The sequence below is a fragment of the Chelmon rostratus genome, chromosome 6 (genome assembly GCF_017976325.1).
Source record: "Chelmon rostratus isolate fCheRos1 chromosome 6, fCheRos1.pri, whole genome shotgun sequence".
NCBI classification, from domain to species: Eukaryota; Metazoa; Chordata; class Actinopteri; order Chaetodontiformes; family Chaetodontidae; genus Chelmon; species Chelmon rostratus.
The window spans coordinates 12,028,736-12,048,728 of record NC_055663.1 but is presented as its reverse complement, the minus strand read 5'-3'; the positions used below and the strand labels follow the sequence as shown (position 1 = coordinate 12,048,728).

The 19,993-nt window shown below is 40.0% G+C and overlaps 1 protein-coding gene across 1 annotated transcript in view; it reads right to left on the bottom strand.

The window, feature by feature from the left end:
• The window catches only part of furinb (furin (paired basic amino acid cleaving enzyme) b), a 77,725-nt gene that overhangs the window by 48,657 nt on the left and 9,075 nt on the right, over nt 1-19,993 (bottom strand). The gene's annotated exons all lie outside the window — the stretch shown is intronic.

The following is a 19,993-nucleotide window of genomic DNA, read 5'->3' as shown; positions in this document are numbered from 1 at the left end:
ATATTCATGGAGTCAAGGGAGAGCTGGATCCATTTGCTTTTTGCAGTGCACCAGCACAGCACTTGGGATGGTTTCTCCTTGGGTTGGTCATATCAGTAATCATGATTTTAACCTGCTCTGATATTACAGGGCAATGGCCCGTCATGGTCTGAGGGGTAAAGGAAGCTAGGCATTTCTCCATACCCTGCTGCCGTTACCATTCATTGAGCAAGAAATAAGAGACAGAGAACCAAAGAGGAGGAAAAAGCGAAGACACAGGACGAGAGATGGATTGACACTGATTCAGACACATTGGTAAGCACAATCTTTGCTGAAACTGGGGCCACGAGGGGCCTTTCCTCTAGCCATGAGGAAAAACAGGAGCAGACTTCATGATGTATGAAAACAAGTTCGGCAGAAAGCAAAGGATTGAGATCAAACTGGGTTAATTTTCAAGGCTTCGGGAGAGGGGTGGGGTATGGACGTTTTGAGCAGATGAGCAGCATCAGTGCTCTTTGGATCAAAAGCAGCTACGGAAACAAATGTGCAACCATGGTGAGTGCATCCGACAAAGAGCTAACACAATAAAGCATAGCATTATGCAAATGACAGACAGAGAGAGAGACAAAAATATTGCTGGAGAGTGAATTAATAAAACCTCGCTGCAACTGGAAATCTTCTGAAATATTGAGCATGTTACAGAGTTTGGTATTCAAAGGTGTTGTGCTGTACACGTGGAACCTGAGTGCTGTTGGCCTTTAGTTTATGCCTGGAGGCAGCATGTCACCTTGATTGCCATGTCATAAAAATTTAAAAGCAGTTCTGATCTGAGGTGAATAGCACACACAAGCTGTACTTGACTCTGCCGTGCAAAAAAAAGAGAATCGTCCACCTCCTCCACTCATTTATGTTAATAGCGCCCTTCTGCTCTGTCGTGACTTTGTTTCAACCTGTTGTCCACAGAGTCATGAAACAGCAGACTTTCCCAGGGAATGAAAAGTCTGCTACTTGTTAGTATTGTAACTACAGTCCATGAAAAATCAATGTGAGGAGCACTCAAAGGGCTGTCCTATTGATTTTTCATAGACACAGATCAGTCAATCTATCAATGGTTGCAAGAGGGGAGGCATGAGCACTGAAAGAGGCGCCGTGGGTGTACAACAGCAGTGATGGACTGCTGAAAAGAAAATGTGCAAAACGTCCTCTGCCTAGTATGTGCCCTTCACTTCAAGGGCTCAGCTCAGGAAAATGGAAGCTGTCAGCACCTTCAGACATGCAGCGAGAAGATGCAACCCTACTGCATGAAAAAACAAGACCCGAGAGAGAAAAGCCATATTACACTCTCACTGAAACATCACAGGGCGATGAAGAAACACCTGCGCGCACACTCACTCCTCTATATCTGTCTTCCGCTCTCTGTGTGCGATGAGGTCAATAAAAAAAAGACAACCCCAGCCTCCAGCTGTCCCCTCCGGCTTGCACTTCAGATTGTGGCCTGCTTAAGAGTGCTGGGATTCTGTGAGGCTGCTGGATTATTCATTTGAGGGGTGTAACTCAGCCTACTCCTCTTTTCCACATCACCTATGCTGAATTTCCTGGTGCCAGAACATCCTCTGTCAGGCTCTGTCACCCTAGTTTTTGGGGACTGAAGCAAATAGGTTCCAGTTCCATTTCCATTCAGGGCTCGTCAGTTTAATTCCTTTACCCCCTGTGTCTTTCACTCACTCCCCCGTGACTCTTTGCCTGGTTCCATCTATTAATACTGACACGTTCAGTGCTTACATTTTATCCCTCTCCTCGTGTTGAGACCCTTATTAAAAATCATGCATGTCTTCCTATCTGCTCAGGTTTTCTCTTCAGTTATCAGCTGTGGAGAACACCTGACAGATTCGGGCTGCATGTGAATGCAAATGATCACATTTATCTACAGTGCACTTTAATGAACTGTATATATCTCAGGATATTATGGATTCTATGTTTGTAGTATTTTACTGTGGTGCATGTGATGCTTTTTAGTTTGCCTGCACAGTTCGGCATTTTGGTGACTCGCCATGCAGTGCATTGGGTGAAAGGTGCAGTAGGTTAGGTGTGTCTCTGGCAATCCAGCGGCACACTGCAATTTCAGTGTCAAGATAGTGCTGTCTGCTGCCTGTCTGCTCAGATAAGGTCAACAGCATTATGTTCATGGTGCATCTCTATTCTCTGGTCCTTTTGTCATTTTAATAGATGGCGGTGCACACTGTATAAACCTTTCCAAAAACCACACAAAGCCCTTTTTATTTGTGTGCCTGTTTCACTTTCATTATACAATCTTCAACCAGTAGACATATCCAATTGCAAAGGAAGAAATATATCTCTATTCAGATTATGGCAATAATGCCAGAAAAACAGATATAATTAAAGTTCAAAACACTATCATCATTTTATGACTTAATTACAACTGCAAACAGGATGTGGTTACTGTGCTAATCACCGTTTTTCCAAATGAATACCAGTACACACAGGGAATGTCTTCAAAACTGTTAAAAAAAGACGTCACCTAACCTTGGCAGCGTGTTTGGGCTGCAGTGCATTAGCGCCTGTGACTTTCCACCTCCCACGTGACACTATTAGTTTGCTCCTTGCCACATCATCAGGATTAGCCAGGATTGTTTAAACTCCTGACACCCCCAGTGACAATATATGTTAATGGGTTCTTTCTCATTCCACTTTGTTGCCATGTGTGTCCCAGGTGTGGCTCACTTGAGTGTGCTCTTTATGCTGCGCCTTAGTTCACAAAATTAGCAGCAGCATCTGTGTCCCTCTGAACTGCCTCAGAGGCTTGAGGGTGAGCGCAAGTGTTGTCCTGGGTTTAGTGGACGAGAGCAGCAAAGATATGTAGCTGGTTTATCACAGCAAAATAATAAGATGGAAGTGATGAGTGGTAATCTTTTTTGATCCTTGTGTCAGTGACTGATTTTCTTTACCAATAACAATACAAATACCTTTTTGAATGTCTATAAACCCATTTTTATACAGAAAACATTTTGCAAATCAAGTCTTCTCTAGGGCATCAATATTTAATGTTGTGTTTGCACAAACAAAAACATATTGATAGTGGTAATAATATGTAACATAATAACAACTTTCTTCTTCTTCTAAACCTGTGCATGTATTAACACAGATTACACATACACAGACAACTGTGCAAACTGGAGATATAATATTTGTTAAAATTCACTGTTTAACTTTTTACACTAATTTTTTTTTTACAATTTTAGTCTGATGTTTATCTTTATTTATTTAGACATTTACCTTATTACAGTAATTTAATATTTGATACTTGGTTGGCATAAAAACAAGTAATTTTTCCTGAGCCATTAAAGTGATTTCTCTATCATATATTACACAACAAATCAGTGCTTTGAAATATAACGAAACCAAATGGATGTGTTGAAAAAAACAAGAGAAAGTATCAGCTCAGCAGCAGTGAAACAGAGTTCCACAGATACACCAATACCAACCAATACTCCAGAAAAAATGTAGATCCTTCATAGTGGCCTCATAGATCAAGAACAAGACTCAAGTCTGCAGCTCCCTCTGTTCATTTCCCGAGAGGGGCCCTGGACACATTGTGCAGCGGCCATGGAACTAGCAGAGCAAGAGTGGAGTCTGTGCGACTTTGAACCAGGCCTGGTTTAAATTCATGGAACATTAAACCCCTTCCTTCAACCACAAAGGTACATACAGTTGAGGACATCAAAACATTGTGTCTTAAGAGTTGGAGAATTGGGGCCTTTGTGTATTGGGACTGGAAACCTGAGCATAGCTCCATGAGAACCTGAAGTAACCTCTATGAAGGAGGTGCTCGGTGGCCACACCTGAAGGCACCGTGGACCAGTTTAAACTGCTGGACCACTATGATTCACTGCACAAATGCTTCAGACAAGTACTATGATTAATTCAATCTTAATTAACTTTAATTCACCCATTTTAAGCTGAACAAAAATGTCTCAAGGAATAACATCATTATCATGCAGTGTTATGTGTCCACTGCAATGGAGGTGCATGCACTTCCTTAAAGCCTGTCAGAATAGTAAGAACATATAGTAATATGTATGAGTGTTACATAGACATGAGTTTTATTCTTATTTATAGCTAGGCTTATCCATGAGTGAACTCCCACCCATACCAGAATTGAAGCAGTGGAAGATGTTAACTGTTTGATCACTGTAGTTCAATTTGCTGTCAGCGAGGCATAAACATGGGCACGGGGCTGACAGAGTTGTTGTCGCGCATGGTCAAGGTATTAAGCAACCAGGAATGAATTCGGCTATTAAAATTCTGCTGTGGTATTCAGCCATGGCAGGTATGCTTTTTATAGTGTTATTCAAGGCAAAACACCCCTGTGTTGTAAAGGGCAAGGCATTTTGGAGGTATTTCATCTCAACACAACACAGTGTGATCAGTAGAGGCAAGGATTTACAAACTATAATCATTTCCCAACAAATGTAAAAAAGGACAGAAAACTGAAATCACTGAAAGTGATTTACAAAATAATTACTTGTGAGAAGGGGAAACTGAGTTCAGCCATTGTAATTTTTCTTCATGGTTTAAGAATTTAAACATATACTATTGTAGCAGGGTATGTAAATCGAATGCAGCAGTAACAGAGAGGGTAAACTACCACTCATGTTTGCTGTGTGGGCAGTATGCATTTGTGTGGCAGAACTGAACATACGAGAGAACAGAACACTTATTATAAAGGACTTTTGTGCAAGGTCCCATGATAGCTTTCATAACAATGACAAATGGCTGGAGCATGCTGCACAGCTACATCATATGACTAGCACCTTTAGGACCTTGTCTCTTACGCTTAGGATGGGAGCATGCTGAGAGGGCTTTCTGCAAAACAGAACAGGGGATTAACATCCTGGGAACCTTTATGTTTTTTTTTTAAACCTCATTTTGTTTTTCAATTTCCTCTTACACAGCCATAACAGAGATGCAGACATTTTCTGAAGGCTGGATCGAGACAGCCTGGTGCACTGCGCTGTTTTTCTACAATCCTCCTATAACACAAAAACAACAACAATGGAGCTAGTAGCAGATTGTCATTAGGTTTATGATGAAAAGCTGAAGCGAAGAGATGCAGTCATTCTTAGTGCATTCAGTCAATAGCTTGAAAGGAATCTCAGCTGAGAAGGATCATCTCTCAACAAAATTCACCCCATCCCTACACTGCTTTAGAAGGATGGCCACGTCATGTCATGCCCGCTACGATGACAGTGATGGTTTTTCTGCACCACCTACGCTTAAATATGGGTTCAGACATGCCATTAGTCTAAGTTGGTATAGCAAAAATAAACTATGCACAATGGTTTGGCAGAGTAAAACTGCGCTACTGCCAAAAGGCGTTGTTTAGAAAATTCTGTATCACAATATTCCCTTTCAGTCCTACTATACAATATCCGAGCGAGAATAGTCTGCAGCCTCCATTGTAGTAGTAGAGCACAGACGGAGGACAGATGTATGAAGGGGGTGGGCTTTACAATAGCTACAAGTGTAGATGTAAAAGTAGATATAAATAATGCAGTCATCTTTCCCATTACAGTATAATGCAGACTAGAATTTTATAGTGCTCTCTATTCTACCCAACCTCTGAATGAGGAGGCATTTAAGCAGTGGGTGCATTACTCCTTATTATGACCAATTGGTATATATAAATAAACCTGCTTAAAGCATAAATCACAATGTGTGGAAATTGTCTCTCAGTTAAGGAAAGCAGTCTACACAAAAAGTAAAGGCTTCTGTGTGCAGAAGAGAAAGTAGGTTTAGAGTCATATGGGGTAGGCATCATTGGCTAAGGACTCCATGTGAATGCAAACAAAAGCTTCTGCATTCAATGTCCGAGCCCTATAGAGCTCATTTTCCACAGTCCCAACTTAAATTACTGTAAATCTGAGACAAACTCTTTATCAAGAGCTAAGAGACAGATGGCTGTAAGTGCCAATTTGAACGGAAAGGCCCTGGTATGTTCTGGGTCAACTACTCCATTCTTTCATGTCAGTTGTATTTTAGGGAACCCAATTTGAAGAACCCCTGCATCGTTTAACTGCCGCACTGTGCAACTGCTCATGCAGCACCACACACTCGGTCGAAGGATTCAAAGGGAGAATGAAAATGGAACGAACACTACGAAAATATTCTGCATTTATCCTCTACTGTGAAGAGTAGTCTTTCCACGTGGCAGCCACTCTTGCTACATTATTCAGGCTGAGACTGTTCGGGCTGTATTGTACTGTAACTACTACACACAAGTCCCATCTGTGGGTGAGGAGCTGCATGATAGCACCCATCCACCCATACGTAAGAACTCTGTAATGGCTCCACATGGATCATTAGCCACTAATTACACAGATGTTCAGTTTGATTTAAATGCATTTCAGAGATAATCCATATGAACCATATGTGTGTGTATATCTATAAAGAAAGAGAGAGAGAGAGAATATAAAGGTCTATTAATAGGACCACTCTTTGTCTGTTCTAGCCACATGGTGGTTACTAATAATTTGAACCTGTACTAAAAGTGGCAAAGATTTCAGCCCTGGTTGAACCGATGACACCTTTAGTTACTGGTGGTAACAAATGCCGTTTAATACCACCAGTCACATTATTGTGGGTGCAGCAAAACAAACTACTGATGGATTAATGAAGACGTCTGGCAATAACTGACCTTCTTCCATCATTCTCTAAACAAGTGCGATCTGATTGTTTTGCAGACAGATTTTTGATTTAGATGGCGATAAGTGCCTTCACCGACAAAACACATTGTATTTCCAGAAACTACTTAAAAATAAAAGTTAATTTGTGTTTTGACAGTTAACTACTTTAACTGGGAAAATCTGTTGAAGTCCAACATATTAAAATCTCTCCACTCATAATGTGGTGAAAATAATTCCGAGTGAGAAGGGAAAATATTCCAGTTCGACACGCTGTTTTCCCCGCTGAGGTCCAAACTCTCTCTCGCTCCTCTCCCCATTTGGTTAATTAAGAGTTTATTTCAACAAATCCAGAGTTGTTATAGGAAATTATTTTATTTGCTTATTTTGTAATGTGTAGGTACATAAATCTTTTAAAAAGACATTTATGTTGTAATAGTTGTATGTCTCTTGTTGTACTGGTTTTCCTTCTTAAGAACATAATGCCCAAAAATAGACATTTGAATGGTTCGAACTATTCTTCTATTCTTATTAATCTTTATTTTAAGGGATATTCGAGTGTCATTTTTGGCCGTTTTTGACAGCCATGGTTAGCATTAGCGCTAATTTATTACAGCATTTTTTACAGGAATGTTGAGACACCCAGTTACTACTACAGGTATATAAATATTGCAATACTTTAATCAGTAGGCCATAGGCTCAACCACCATTGTGTTACTCCATTCAGGGATAACTACTGACTGAACAGACAGACAAACATAATATTTGAGTTTACAATTTTTAATGATGTATGATGAAAAAACTAATCCAACTTTCTGTAAACTCCAGGAAGAAGCTACCTGATCACTAACAGAGGTTGAGTCAGGCCCAGCTGCCTTTTTATTTCACCCTCACTCTCTGTCTTGTCTCTGTGAAATCACATCAACCAGCAATTGACCAAGTGTCACGCTTCATATAGGAGCCCGATATCTCCAGCCTTGCAGACCTTTTACTTCTCCATCCTGCTTTCCTCAAAAGGTCATAGTTTTACTTTGTTTTACAGCAGCACAAAGTGCGCCTTGCTCCACACAACTTTTTCTGGCATCATATCAGCTTGTCAGACTTTTCTTTCAGATAAGGCAAAAAAAAAAAAAAAGAGAGCGAAAAAAAGCTCATAGACCATGGTCTCCGGTCTGGCTATGTATGACAATGAATCCTTGTAGATACCCTCTGATCCTGATAAAATCTTTTGCTTGATTCGTCTTTTACTTATTAATGGAAAATGAATGCATTATTTTTCCTCCCACACAATCCCTGAAACACAGCGGAGCACAGCAGGGAGATCAGGGTACATGGTCATTTGTCTGCTCCCAGAGAAAAGTAATACTTAATGACTGACTTTTTAACTTCTTTTACATTAAAGATGCCCTGAAGTAGAAAAAACCCCAAAAAGATCGCACGCTGGTCCTGAATTGATGCACCAGTTTCTGGTGGAACATCAGAGGCAGCAGAAATAACACGCACAGTGGAAATCCATAATTGAAATGGCCTGACATGCGAAACCCACTTCTCTTCAAAAGCTATTGTGAACAAAGATTCATTTGGTACTATAATACATCAAGTTGAGCTGACATCTTGTGTTATCTAGTAAGTTTGATCTGCATGTAGCATAAGAGAGTTTCCAAAGAAATATGTGTTTTGTAAGTATATAGGATTTGCTTCAATTCACAGCCACACAGTGGTTTTCTGAAACTATGGGCATATTCAAATAGAATATTTCATCACGGCTAATGTGGTTTTAATCAATATCTGCTCAAATTAAAAGAAAACTCTAAGCGTCATGAATGCAGTATAGCCACACCAAGAACCCCTGCCGAAATTCTGTCCATAACTCCCTTTTATCAAAATGAACTGTGTGCTGAGCTCTGATTTACATTTCATGCGGTATTAAAATATTCATGCCAAATTGACTAGTTGCACGTTAAAAAAAATAACAAGAAAAGTCCATACTGGCATCTACACAAGATATGAAATTTAAAAAATGAAAAATGAAACACTATAACATCAAATAAAAGATCTTGAGCGAGCCAAAGATATAAGACATTTTGTGCAGAACAAACTAATAACTTCTTAATAACTTGCCTCATGTCCTCAGTCACAGTCAAATGACTTGTTTGTACTCTTGTGGCCTTCAGATTGCATTGCCTTTGCTGCTTCATGTTTTAGCGGAGGAGGGATAAAAAGGGGTGTTCAGGGCTTCTCCCAGCAGAATGTAATACTGGCTGAGCGCTAATCTGATCCCTCACTCTCACCTCTGGGTAACAATTTCCGCCTCACATATAACTGCATTGTTTTACTTCTAATTCTTATTTTTCATTCATGCCCTTCTTGATACCCAGATATATTGCATTTCTAATAAAATTTTCTCAAAGCCAGGATTAGAATGCTCACAGGGAAAAGGAAAGCAGCAGAAAAGAAATGTCATCTGATTGTACTGAGTTAACAGTGGAAAAAAATCCATGGCTGAGCAGTGAGTAACTCTTGAACACTGCTTGAACAATCCCGTTGTTTAGCATGCAGAATTCTTCGAGGTTATTCACCATGTGGAGAGCCCGAGGCTGACTCAAGGTCTGTGCATAGATTTTCTTTTTAACTCATGGGCAGGATCAAGGATGAGCTGCTAAGCTCTACAGTAGAGAGGCAAAGAAAGACGAGCTTTTTTTTTCCAGACATTAAAAAACGGTTAGTAGGTGTTTGAATTACTGGCTTGACAGCAATTTGACTTAATTATTCAAGCTTGCAATTCGCTTCAAGAGGGATTATTATTATTTTTCTTTATTGGCGTGATTTACTTCAATTTGGGAAAAACAAATTATAACCAAAACGGTTTCTTATGTACTGATTAACAACAAAATAAACTGCACACATTGTAGAATGGATGTACTTATGATGAACACGGTTTGGTACACATTTTACTCTGAGCAGTAACAGTACTTGTAGTTGTGACAGTGCAGCATTATTACTATTACTGCAGCATTAATAGTGGCAGTAATGGCAGTGGCAGTGATCGGTCCAGTTTCCGTTTTTCAATCTTGGCAAACGAGTGAGTACTTTCATTTCAATTTGATTACTGCAATTTAAATGGTTTCATATTGATTGTTGCTTAAGCTGAAGTAATTTGGATTTTCTTTTAGCAGATCAATTCATTGAATTGGCAACATTCATAATTGATGCTTCAAACCAGTGAATGCATCATTACACACCAACAGAGCAATTCAGAGTGAGTGCTTCTCTATGTGTTTCACAGTGATACTGTAAATGTCTGTAGGCAGTCTGACAAGCCTGAGATGCTGCAGCAACAGATATCTGACTGCACGTCACGCAGTCTACTTTTAAACTGTTTGCGCGGATGTTGACTGTAACACAGATTATTCTGTAAAGTACACCCGAGTGCTGCACGTACAGTACAGGCAAAAACTGACTCTTACTCTTAGTGCAAATGTCTAACAGCCGGAGATTTCTATGAATAATGTCACACACAAGACTTGTGCACACATATATTAAGCCTGAGCTACACCTCTGATAGCCTGCTCGCATACCTATAACTCTCCTCCATTGCAGAGAACCCTTCAGGAACATTTAGTAAAGAGAAAGAACCAAGCGACCAACCAAGGACAAACGGCTGGAAACGATACCATAACTACTTCCAACTAATGTAAAAAAAAAAAATCCCTGCAACAAGCAATGCCTTTCTGAAAATAAAAATGGTCAATTTCAGATAAGAGAAGTTTTAAATCAGCAGTGTAAAGAGTTTTGAGCACCTGTTTTGAAAAGCTAATCCTACCTAACCCTACCTGTCCAAATCAAATCAACAACATGAACCAAAACCACCAGAATTACCACACAGGGGGAAAAACACCACTCTGAAAAAGTCTTAACTGAACACCAGGATTACAGGCATTATACATTCTATTTGTTATCAAGCTCTGTTATTGAATTGCACTGCATTGGCATTATTTTCACTGAGGCGAATGTAAAAGCTGTGATGTAAAAAAATAATACTGACTGGATATTAACACAGTCCCATATTGATAGTATGTCATTGAGTGTGCCAATCTGACACCAGTTACAACCAGGAGTGGAGAAGCCTGTTAGCTCAGGAGCAAAGCTCATTTTCACTTCTGATAATACCTGCTAATGAGCTGGAATTAAATGTTTTGATGTTTTTACTATCTCCTAAATTCCCCAAGGGCCAACAACTACAAGCACAATTATTGTATATGCTGATGCAAGTGTGTAAACATAGAACAGCTGTGAGAGTGAAATATTGGCGCTGAAGAAGAACACAAACAAAGTGGTGGCTCTTTTAGCTGAGGCTGAAGCTGAATTACATTGAAGCCACATTCTTCCCTGTGAACAAAAGTAGATGCCTTACAAAAGGAAAGTTCTATCTTCAATTTACGCAAAGCCATCCAAGTCAATAATGGGCAGATTATGAATCTGAGTAGCTTTAAAAAAAGGCAGATGAAGAGAGGAGACTTGAACGAAGGCAGACAATGCACATGCATGGCTAGCTCCATTTCTCAGAGGAACAGAGAGCAGTCTGATAGACTTCATCCTTTTCAACACACTTGATCTATACCATCTGGTCTTTGACTTTTTCGACCATCCTTTCCACAAAAACAGCAACCCTCTGTCTAACCTTCTTTCTCTTCCAGTCCAAATGTCACTGCTAACTTGCTACCAATGGGCTGTAGCAGGTATAACTAGAATCAGAGCTTTATAGGTCAAAGATTTTTTTTAGCTAAAAGACATAGTTTTGAGTAATGATTTCTCCAGATCTCTGGCACAGCACCAACCCATTTCTAGGAGACATTTTTGGAAACAGCTAAAAGGTCTGTGGCTGCAGGCTCCATATAATGAAGTGGTGCATTTAAATGAGAGACAGCTCTGGGACGAGGAGGTACACTTCACTTAGATCAGTAAACACTGAAATAAAGTAGAAGCTAGAGGATGAAGAACGCAAGGAGAAGACCGCTAAGAGGGGAAAGAGAGCACAGAGGAAAAAAAGCTGGGAGAAGAAGAAGGGATACTGGCAGGAGACTAGACCTGCAGACAACCTGCAAATATTAGATGTTTTAAGAGAGGAAGAGATTAAGGAGGATAGGTGGTCAAATTGGCAGGGAGACACAAAGCGAAATGAGAAGATTGCAAGGCGTTTCCCAATGTTTCCCAGTGGATTTTACTGGATCGTGGTAGTGAGAATGATGTAGGTATAAAATACCTTATATACCTGTAAGAAAAGAAAGATATAAGGCAAGCATAGAAAAAGGAGTCTTCGCTTTGTTAAGAGTCTCATTTCTTTAAATGCCAAGTGGCCTTGAGATCTAGGAAAATGCATGATATTGCATTGCCAACAAAAAATGACCCTTTCTCCCAACTGTAGTCAATCTACTGGAAATAATATGCTGGCAATTTTCTCCATGGCAACCTAATGCCAGAACAAGCTGTAGATCGGTGTGCCAGCAGGCAGACAGTCACAAGGGCTTTACAGACTGTCTCTGAGTCAGTGGGCAGGAGCAGAAGGTTGCACCAAATCCTAAGATAACTAACCGTCACAGAAATAAACAGAGAGAGAGAGAGAGAGAGAGAGAGAGAGAGAGAGAGAGAGAGAGAGAGAGAGAGAGAGAGAGAGAGAGAGAGAGAGAGAGCTACCCAATACAAAGGCAAACAATCGAAGAGGACATGAGGTTAACTAAGTCAACTTTATAGTACATACTGTGTGTTCAACACTTATCAAGGTGCCTGGTCTTTCATTTGAAATTTAAAAAACAATGTCAATGAATTGTGAGTCAGTCCAAAGTATTATTTCCATGTTAATGTCTGCCTGTAAAAGTGGATTAAAAAGCATTACACCTCAGGGTGATACACATCAACAACTTCTGGTCAACTGGTCAATCTTTTGAATCCACCACTTCAAGTGTCTCAAAAAGACTTCAGAATGAGGCAGCATCTGGGTGTTAAGAAAAAGCTGTGCATAAAAAGAACTTTTTGTTCAAAAATTCTCATCACTATCCACTATTGATTTACAAACAAGGCTCTGTAGCTTTTTCAACATGGAATAAGATTGAAATGACAAAATAAAGTTACAACAACTGAAATGACTATTCAGTTTCACTTCCATTTGAATTTCAAAAGTATTCAGATTGAAATTCAGTCGTGTGGTGAAATAAAGTGGATGCAAGCGATGCTAGTCGTGGATTGGTAAATATCAAACAGACTGTGTATTGAGTGAGAAATGAATACCAAAGCAAGAATAAAGGTATAAAAAAAGATATTTAGGACTGAAACTGGAGGATCTTGGGGCCCTTGAAATTTCTGGGGTTTTTTGATCATGTCTTGCAGCTTAATGATGTTTGGAGGAAATGGTGCTGTGAGAGCAAAAGTGAATGGGGGCAATGTTTGTCATTCAATCCATATAAATATTCATGTTTTGAATTAATAATGATATACACACTAACAGTATATTACCCAACAAGCTGAAAATGTAAACAAAGTCACAATAAAGACCAATGCCGCATATTGCACATTCCTGAACTCCACTTTGGGGTGCAAAATTCCAGGAATATTCAAGGTGGAAACTTTCCATGGGAATTAACAGGCATTTAGGGGAATCTGTGGGAGCCAACAGGAATAAAATCGAACTATAAAGACTTTTTGCTCAGGCTGTATTTCATATGCAGATAGAAACAAACCTACCTGATGACAGATCAGAACTTTAATTTAACGAGTTGAACTTTAATTAAATGAATGGACTCACTAACAAGAATGAAAGGAAATAGATGAATTAAAAGTCCTCAGTTAACATGCTCAATCAAGCTACATCCCACATGGAAACAGCTAGGAAGCAAAAAGTGGCAGAAGGTGTTAACAAGTTAGAAACTGTGTACTTTGCTTTGGGCTACTATCTGCTGGTTCACTGAAAAATCATAAAAAATATCAAATATATTCACTCCAGTAAATAATCAAGTTTTGATTGAAAGCCTGTAGTCCTTTGGCTCAGACAGTGCAGTAGTGTTGGCAGGAGAGTGGGCTGCACATGTGATGGAAGAATGTACTGTGCAAGCAGAGGGCTGCAATTTTACTGAATTCCTATTTAATGGGATGCTGAAAAATTATCTGTACACGTGATGGAAGAGTGTGTTGCCGAATGCAGACCCAGTGCTGCTTTTTTAATGTGTATTTCCCCCTCAAAATGTTCACTATTAAATGGTACAGTTTTTATATTGAAATTGTGTAAAAAAAAATAAAATAATAATAATAATTTATCTTGGAAATTTTCCAGATATTCACTGACCCTTTGCGACCCTTGTTTACACCCCCAGCGTGTCCAACAAGATTGCCTTCCATTTTCCTCTGGGCCCAGCTACTACCAAACCACAGGATACACGGCCTTTATTTCCAAATTTATGTGAAGAAACAATCAACACCACTTTGGAAATAAGAGAGAAGGAAGAGGGATGTTCACTGAAGAGGTAAAGTGAAATTGTCATAATCTTAATAACATAGTTATTAATCAGAGCTTTATAGGTCAAAGATTTTTTTAGCTACATAGTTTTGAGCATTGCTTTGTGCAAGCAGGTAACTACAGCAGGAGTCGGGGTGGAGGGCGAAGTAATAGAAAATAATAGGCGAAACGTGTGAGTTCAGACATTCATTCTATAATGAAGACAAGAAAGAAGATGGAAAGAAATGGTTCCAGCTGAAGTGGACTGCCAGTCAGCTTTCATTTTCAAATCGTATCGGTGAAAGAGGGGCTTATAGGGAACCAATCTAAATGTAGATGGTGTTGTTATTCTACGGCCATTACATTGTGCAATCAACATTTACTTGATAATGATACATTAAAGCAAAACACGACTATATTGCCAGTTAAAGCAGAATGTGAATACTTCCCAAATATTGTAATTTCCCAATAACAGTAATCATCTGTAAGACAACATTTTAAAACAACATTATACAACAATATTATACCTTCATACTAAATGTCACTTTATTATCACAGGTGACATCAAACTGAGCTCTTTACCAGTCATCTTTGTTCTACTTTGTCCAAGACCTCCTCCACTTTCTTCACAATTTTGTTGATTTTGCCAATTGTCAAGTCAGTCTGACTGCAATGAGATGAAGAAGGTTATCTAAAACAAATAAGTCAAAAATTTATTCTAACTGGCTTGAACTCCATGCTTAGTCAGAAACTTGAACTTTGAATATGAATGCTTGTTTACATTGGAGATCAGACAATGAGACTAATCAGACAAGAATTTTCATTCCTCCAAAGCGAATGGAGGAATGAATGGAGGAATGAATGTTTACCAATAAAAAATGAACAAAGAACAAAAGGAAAACATACAGGTAGATCATTCTGCAAATTACTTGGGGACAACAGTAAGACAGAGCTAGAAAAAAAAGCTAAGGATTCCACTGGGAGAGAATCTTACTCTTTCTTACAATAATCTCCTGGTACCATTATAATATATTAGCACCTCCGCAGACTCTTTCTACTGAGATTCGTTAGTGCCAACGGCAGACTTCGCAGCATTTATTCAGAGAGACACTCCTTTCCATTGAAAGTCCTGTGGGAAATAGAAGACAGCAAATACTGCAGGTGCAGTCATTCCCTACCCGTGTGCTGCAGAACAGTGCAGTATGGGTTTGGAAGTGAAACTGGAGTGTTGAAGTGTGAGGATATGAACATCTCCCTGTGCGTATGCACTGGAGAAAAAACAACAGTCAGAGAGTGAGATTGAGAACCAGAGATACTTTTGATGTTCCTTTTAATAAACTATTACCTCAAAATGAGGACAAAAACATCAGCAAGCCAAACAAATGAAGAGAGCAACACAAATGCCTCCCGCTCGCACTCAAGGCAAATGGAAGCAAGATAAAAGCAATGACACTGTCTGGCATAATCAGCCTGACACAGCTCGCTTTACAAATCACATCTGAATGTAAAATAATCAAACTCTCCTCACTCACGGAGCAAACTGCCCATGTAAAATCTTAAAAGCATATGTGTCATTTCTAAAACATGAACTCAGCCCTGACGTGCAGTGACCATCTCAAAGAGCTACCAGAAAAATCGACTGGAGAGACAGAGAAAGGGAGCGAGTGAGAGTGAGATGTGTATCATGTATTTTGTTATTTTGTTACATTTCATGCCAGTGCAGCTCATTTGAATTGAATTGAATTGGCAAAGAGAGACGACGGTAGAGAAGGAATTGGCCAGTAGGCTGGTGCATCACATAGTTGGCAAAGTATCATGTGCAGAGTAATAGACAATGGCCTTGGAGCACATTACATTCTACCTAGCAGAGGGTGGGTATGTTTTTGTGTGTGTTTGGGGCTGTGATGGTATGAAATTGGAAAACAGTCGTCAGAAAAAATGCGAAATCACAGCAAGAATATTGGATTTTTAAGTAATATTGCAGCACAATCAGCTGACACAAGGTGACTGCAACCAAAAACTTGCTCATTACCTGGAAATGACCTGTTATCTCTGCAACACAAAAGCCAGTGGAGGGCCTTCCTGCAGTTTCTGAAGTGGGCTGAGGGCCAGGGTTGGAAATTAGCGCCCAACACCGGCCAAATGCCGGTGAATTTGAGAAGTGGCGGCTGAATTTGATCAACCTACCAGCCACGGTGGAGGGTAAGCAAAGGGGACATTTAACAAATGACTAAATTATTCTGTGAAAAAGTCAACTCAATTGTCAGGCACATAGTTGGACTGTCCATTGGAAGCACCAGGAGAAATCCCGCTGGGCTGGGTTGACAACAAATCACCTTTGCTGCCATTACCAGTCAATCATCTGAGTGTAGTGAGCCTGAAGGCACTGGCAGCAGAGAGGAGAGAGAGCAGAGAGAGCAGCCCATTGAGCCCAGTGATACAAGTCCAGCTGCTAGTCAAGATTTTGTGGCTGAAGCAGTAGGACGGAAGAAAATAGGGATAAGATGAGCAAGGTTTGGGTTTGGCTGCTATACCAGGCGCCTTTTGTTTAAAGCAAAAGTCAATGCACTCGTCGTTGTCACTTTTCGTGAACTGACCCTGGTTGGGACAGAACATTAAAACTTGTTGTGCATGAACGGCTCTGATTATTGAGAAGTTAGTACTTTACTAGTTCTTTGATTAACAAGAGAAAGATTGTGTTTGTGTGTGTGTGTGTGGATAAAGAATCACAAACAGAAAACCATAAGTGAATATATATTAAACTAATAGTTTTTACACACTTAGTGAGATTACTAACTGGTGGCTGTTAAAAAAAATCTGAGCAGCTGGTACAATTTCGAATCCACAATCCAAAAAGTTCATTTCCAACACTGCAGAGGCCGCCGGAGCAGACAGGGAGAAGTTGGATAACAAAACCTGCATGTTGTTTATTTCACATTACACTACAGCCACGTTTTGAGTTTGAGTTTGAGAATTAGCTATAAATAGAAAGGGACCAAGAGACCCAGATGGAGAGATGTAGCGAGTGAGATAGGAAGACGTAGAGACACAGAGAGGCTCTGGCATTAGACGTCTATTCCACAGAGCGGGGTAATTCAGTCTGTCAACGCCCACAGAGCATGCCCATCCTCATAAAAACAATGATTCTGACTCTGCTCACCAACAACACAACATGACATTTAGCTCTAAACCCTGGTCTGGCACTCCCACGCAGGCACAAAAGCATTACTGGAAAAAACAAAACCTGAACATATTAGAGAGAAAAAGATATGACAACGCCTTGTGACAACTTGTAAAAGGCTGATAAACACCACGAAGTCTTGATGACATTTACACTTAAACCCTGGTGTTGAATACACGCACGCGAATGCCAAAGCACACACACACACACACGCACATACGCACATGCTCAAGCACACTTTCTTTCCCTCACACCCACTGAAAATCAAGATGAAAGATAATGAGTGAATCTGCAAATACATAAAGACACACCAAGACAATGAGGAATTTCTGAGCACTGCAGTGAACAAATAATCAGTTACGTGATGATCCCGTAATCACATTAGAGATCAAAATCCCATTACCGCCTGATAATACATCAGCCTCCTCGCTCTCTTTAAGCACCCTGTACAACATCCACCAAGGATGATGGAAAGATGACTAAGTCATTCCCCCTGTAAGCCCCCTGCCCCTTGCCTAACTCATACCCTCACATAACCCACACTGCACTGTCAGAGCACAGGCACAGCACATACTGTGGATCACTCTTCTCTCATAGCACCCACTCAGGGACTAGAGACTAAAATAAAACTTATTTGGGTGCCTCTGTGAAACAATGACTGAAGATGTACTCCCACAAAATCTAATTCCAGACATTGGATAATACTAAATTTCACCCTTCCAGTCATCCAGTGCTCTTGCTTTTCAGTTCCTAATACTATACTCCATTACATACCTTTCCTTTTTTTTTTGCTTGTATCTCCCACACCTCCTCACAGCCATCTTGCTATCACCACATGTCACGCTTCTACTCCTCCAATGGGAAATTGGAAATCATCAATTATGTCAATTCTCTCTACCTTCTCTCTTTTAATGATCCATCTCCACCCTGTTAAAACTTGTAGACATCTTTCTCCACTGCTGAAATGTCTGCCTCTCACATCAAAACTGCAAAAAAAGCAGCACCACTATAACATTTCTTCAGAAAAAACTAAATCTGTAAAGGAGACAGCCATGTTGCATGCTGTGGTGTCATGCACTCAGAACCACAGGACAGTACTGTTGTATGGCTGGGATGAAGTGATTAGGTTGCTTTTAGGACAGACCTTGTGAAATGGGGCTACAACTCCTCTTTCACACTCCAGGACCTGAGCAGCTTAATGTCACATGCACCAAAATGACAAGCTGTCATATGGCATCAGAGATTCAGTTACAGACAGCTGTCTTAGAGGACTCTTTCTAGCTCTACTCCTTTGACGCAATCACTATTTAACAGAAGGGAAAAATAAAGCTGTACATCTCCCCATTAATCTAGTGGTTTAATGGAGAGAAAAGAGACTGAAGATGTCTTTGTGGTTGGGTGAAATGAGGGAAGGAGAGATAAACAGGAGAAAGAAAACCATAAAAATTTTTTTTTGGGAGAGCGATCACATACGGGTAATATGAGAGAAAGAACTGCCTTGTTCGGAGGAAAAGAGACTTTTTTCTTGCTACATAGCATTGTGTCCCTTGGTGATTGTCTAGAATATATATGTGTTTTCTGTGAGCAGAATACTGAACATTTCATTTTACCCAATTCACTAAGACTAGAGATTGATTCACTATCTAGAATCCACAGAAGCAATTAGGAGTAAAAGTCTGTTAGGGGCCATTATGCCTAACGTACGCTTTCTTTCACTCCGCGCTACAATAGTTTTAGACTGTCGGAACAAGTGCAGCAATGCAGATCAATACTAAATGAACTCCAGAGTTAAGTAGAATATAAGTCCCTTAGACAGGTTTTATGTTGAGTCACATGGATACTATTCAATATAATGGTGGACAATAAAGAGCATTTAATAATGCCACACATCTAATCCTGTCCAGTTTATCGTAAACCCATGAGACAACTGTTCACTATGATAACGGCGAGTCTAAAAACATATGGCTTTGCACTCCAGACAAAGCTCCATCGTTGACAAAATAAAGAAAGCAAAGATAAGCCAGAATTAATTTTGCAAACCTCTCTTTCGGAAAATCCTCTTTATTTGAGGTGGGGGGAAGTGGGGTGGGAATATGCAGAACCTCCTACGCATATTCCTAAGAAGTAATCCAGAAGGCTGTTCACTGGCGTGTGGAGCACTCAGGCAGCTCCACAAAGACGCATGCAAATGAAGTTAAGTCTCAAGTGGAGCAACAGGGAAGAGGGGACCAAATAGCAACTCACTGTCAACTGCTGAGCACAAATATGGAAAAGCTTAGCCTTTGAAGCATTTTGCTATTCAAGGGACCTAACACACCACTGAAGGAACAATAAGTCACTACTACTTCTCCCTCTCTCCCCCTCCTATTCTGACTATTGTTTTTCTTTCCCCTATCTGCAAACTGCATGACACAACAGCCCATTTAATTAAAATGACTTGCCAATCCCCCCCAAAAAACTCAGAAGCTAAAGTAGTAGCAATAAAATTAAACTACCTACATCATAATTAAATATAACAACCTTCCTCGAGACCCTGAAATAACAGCCTTATTATTCCTGTCTATTCCACGTGTCAGTAAACACAACTGTCTGCCAGTGTGTTAGGAAGTCATGCATGCCCCACTTTAAGCTACTAGAAGTGGAGGA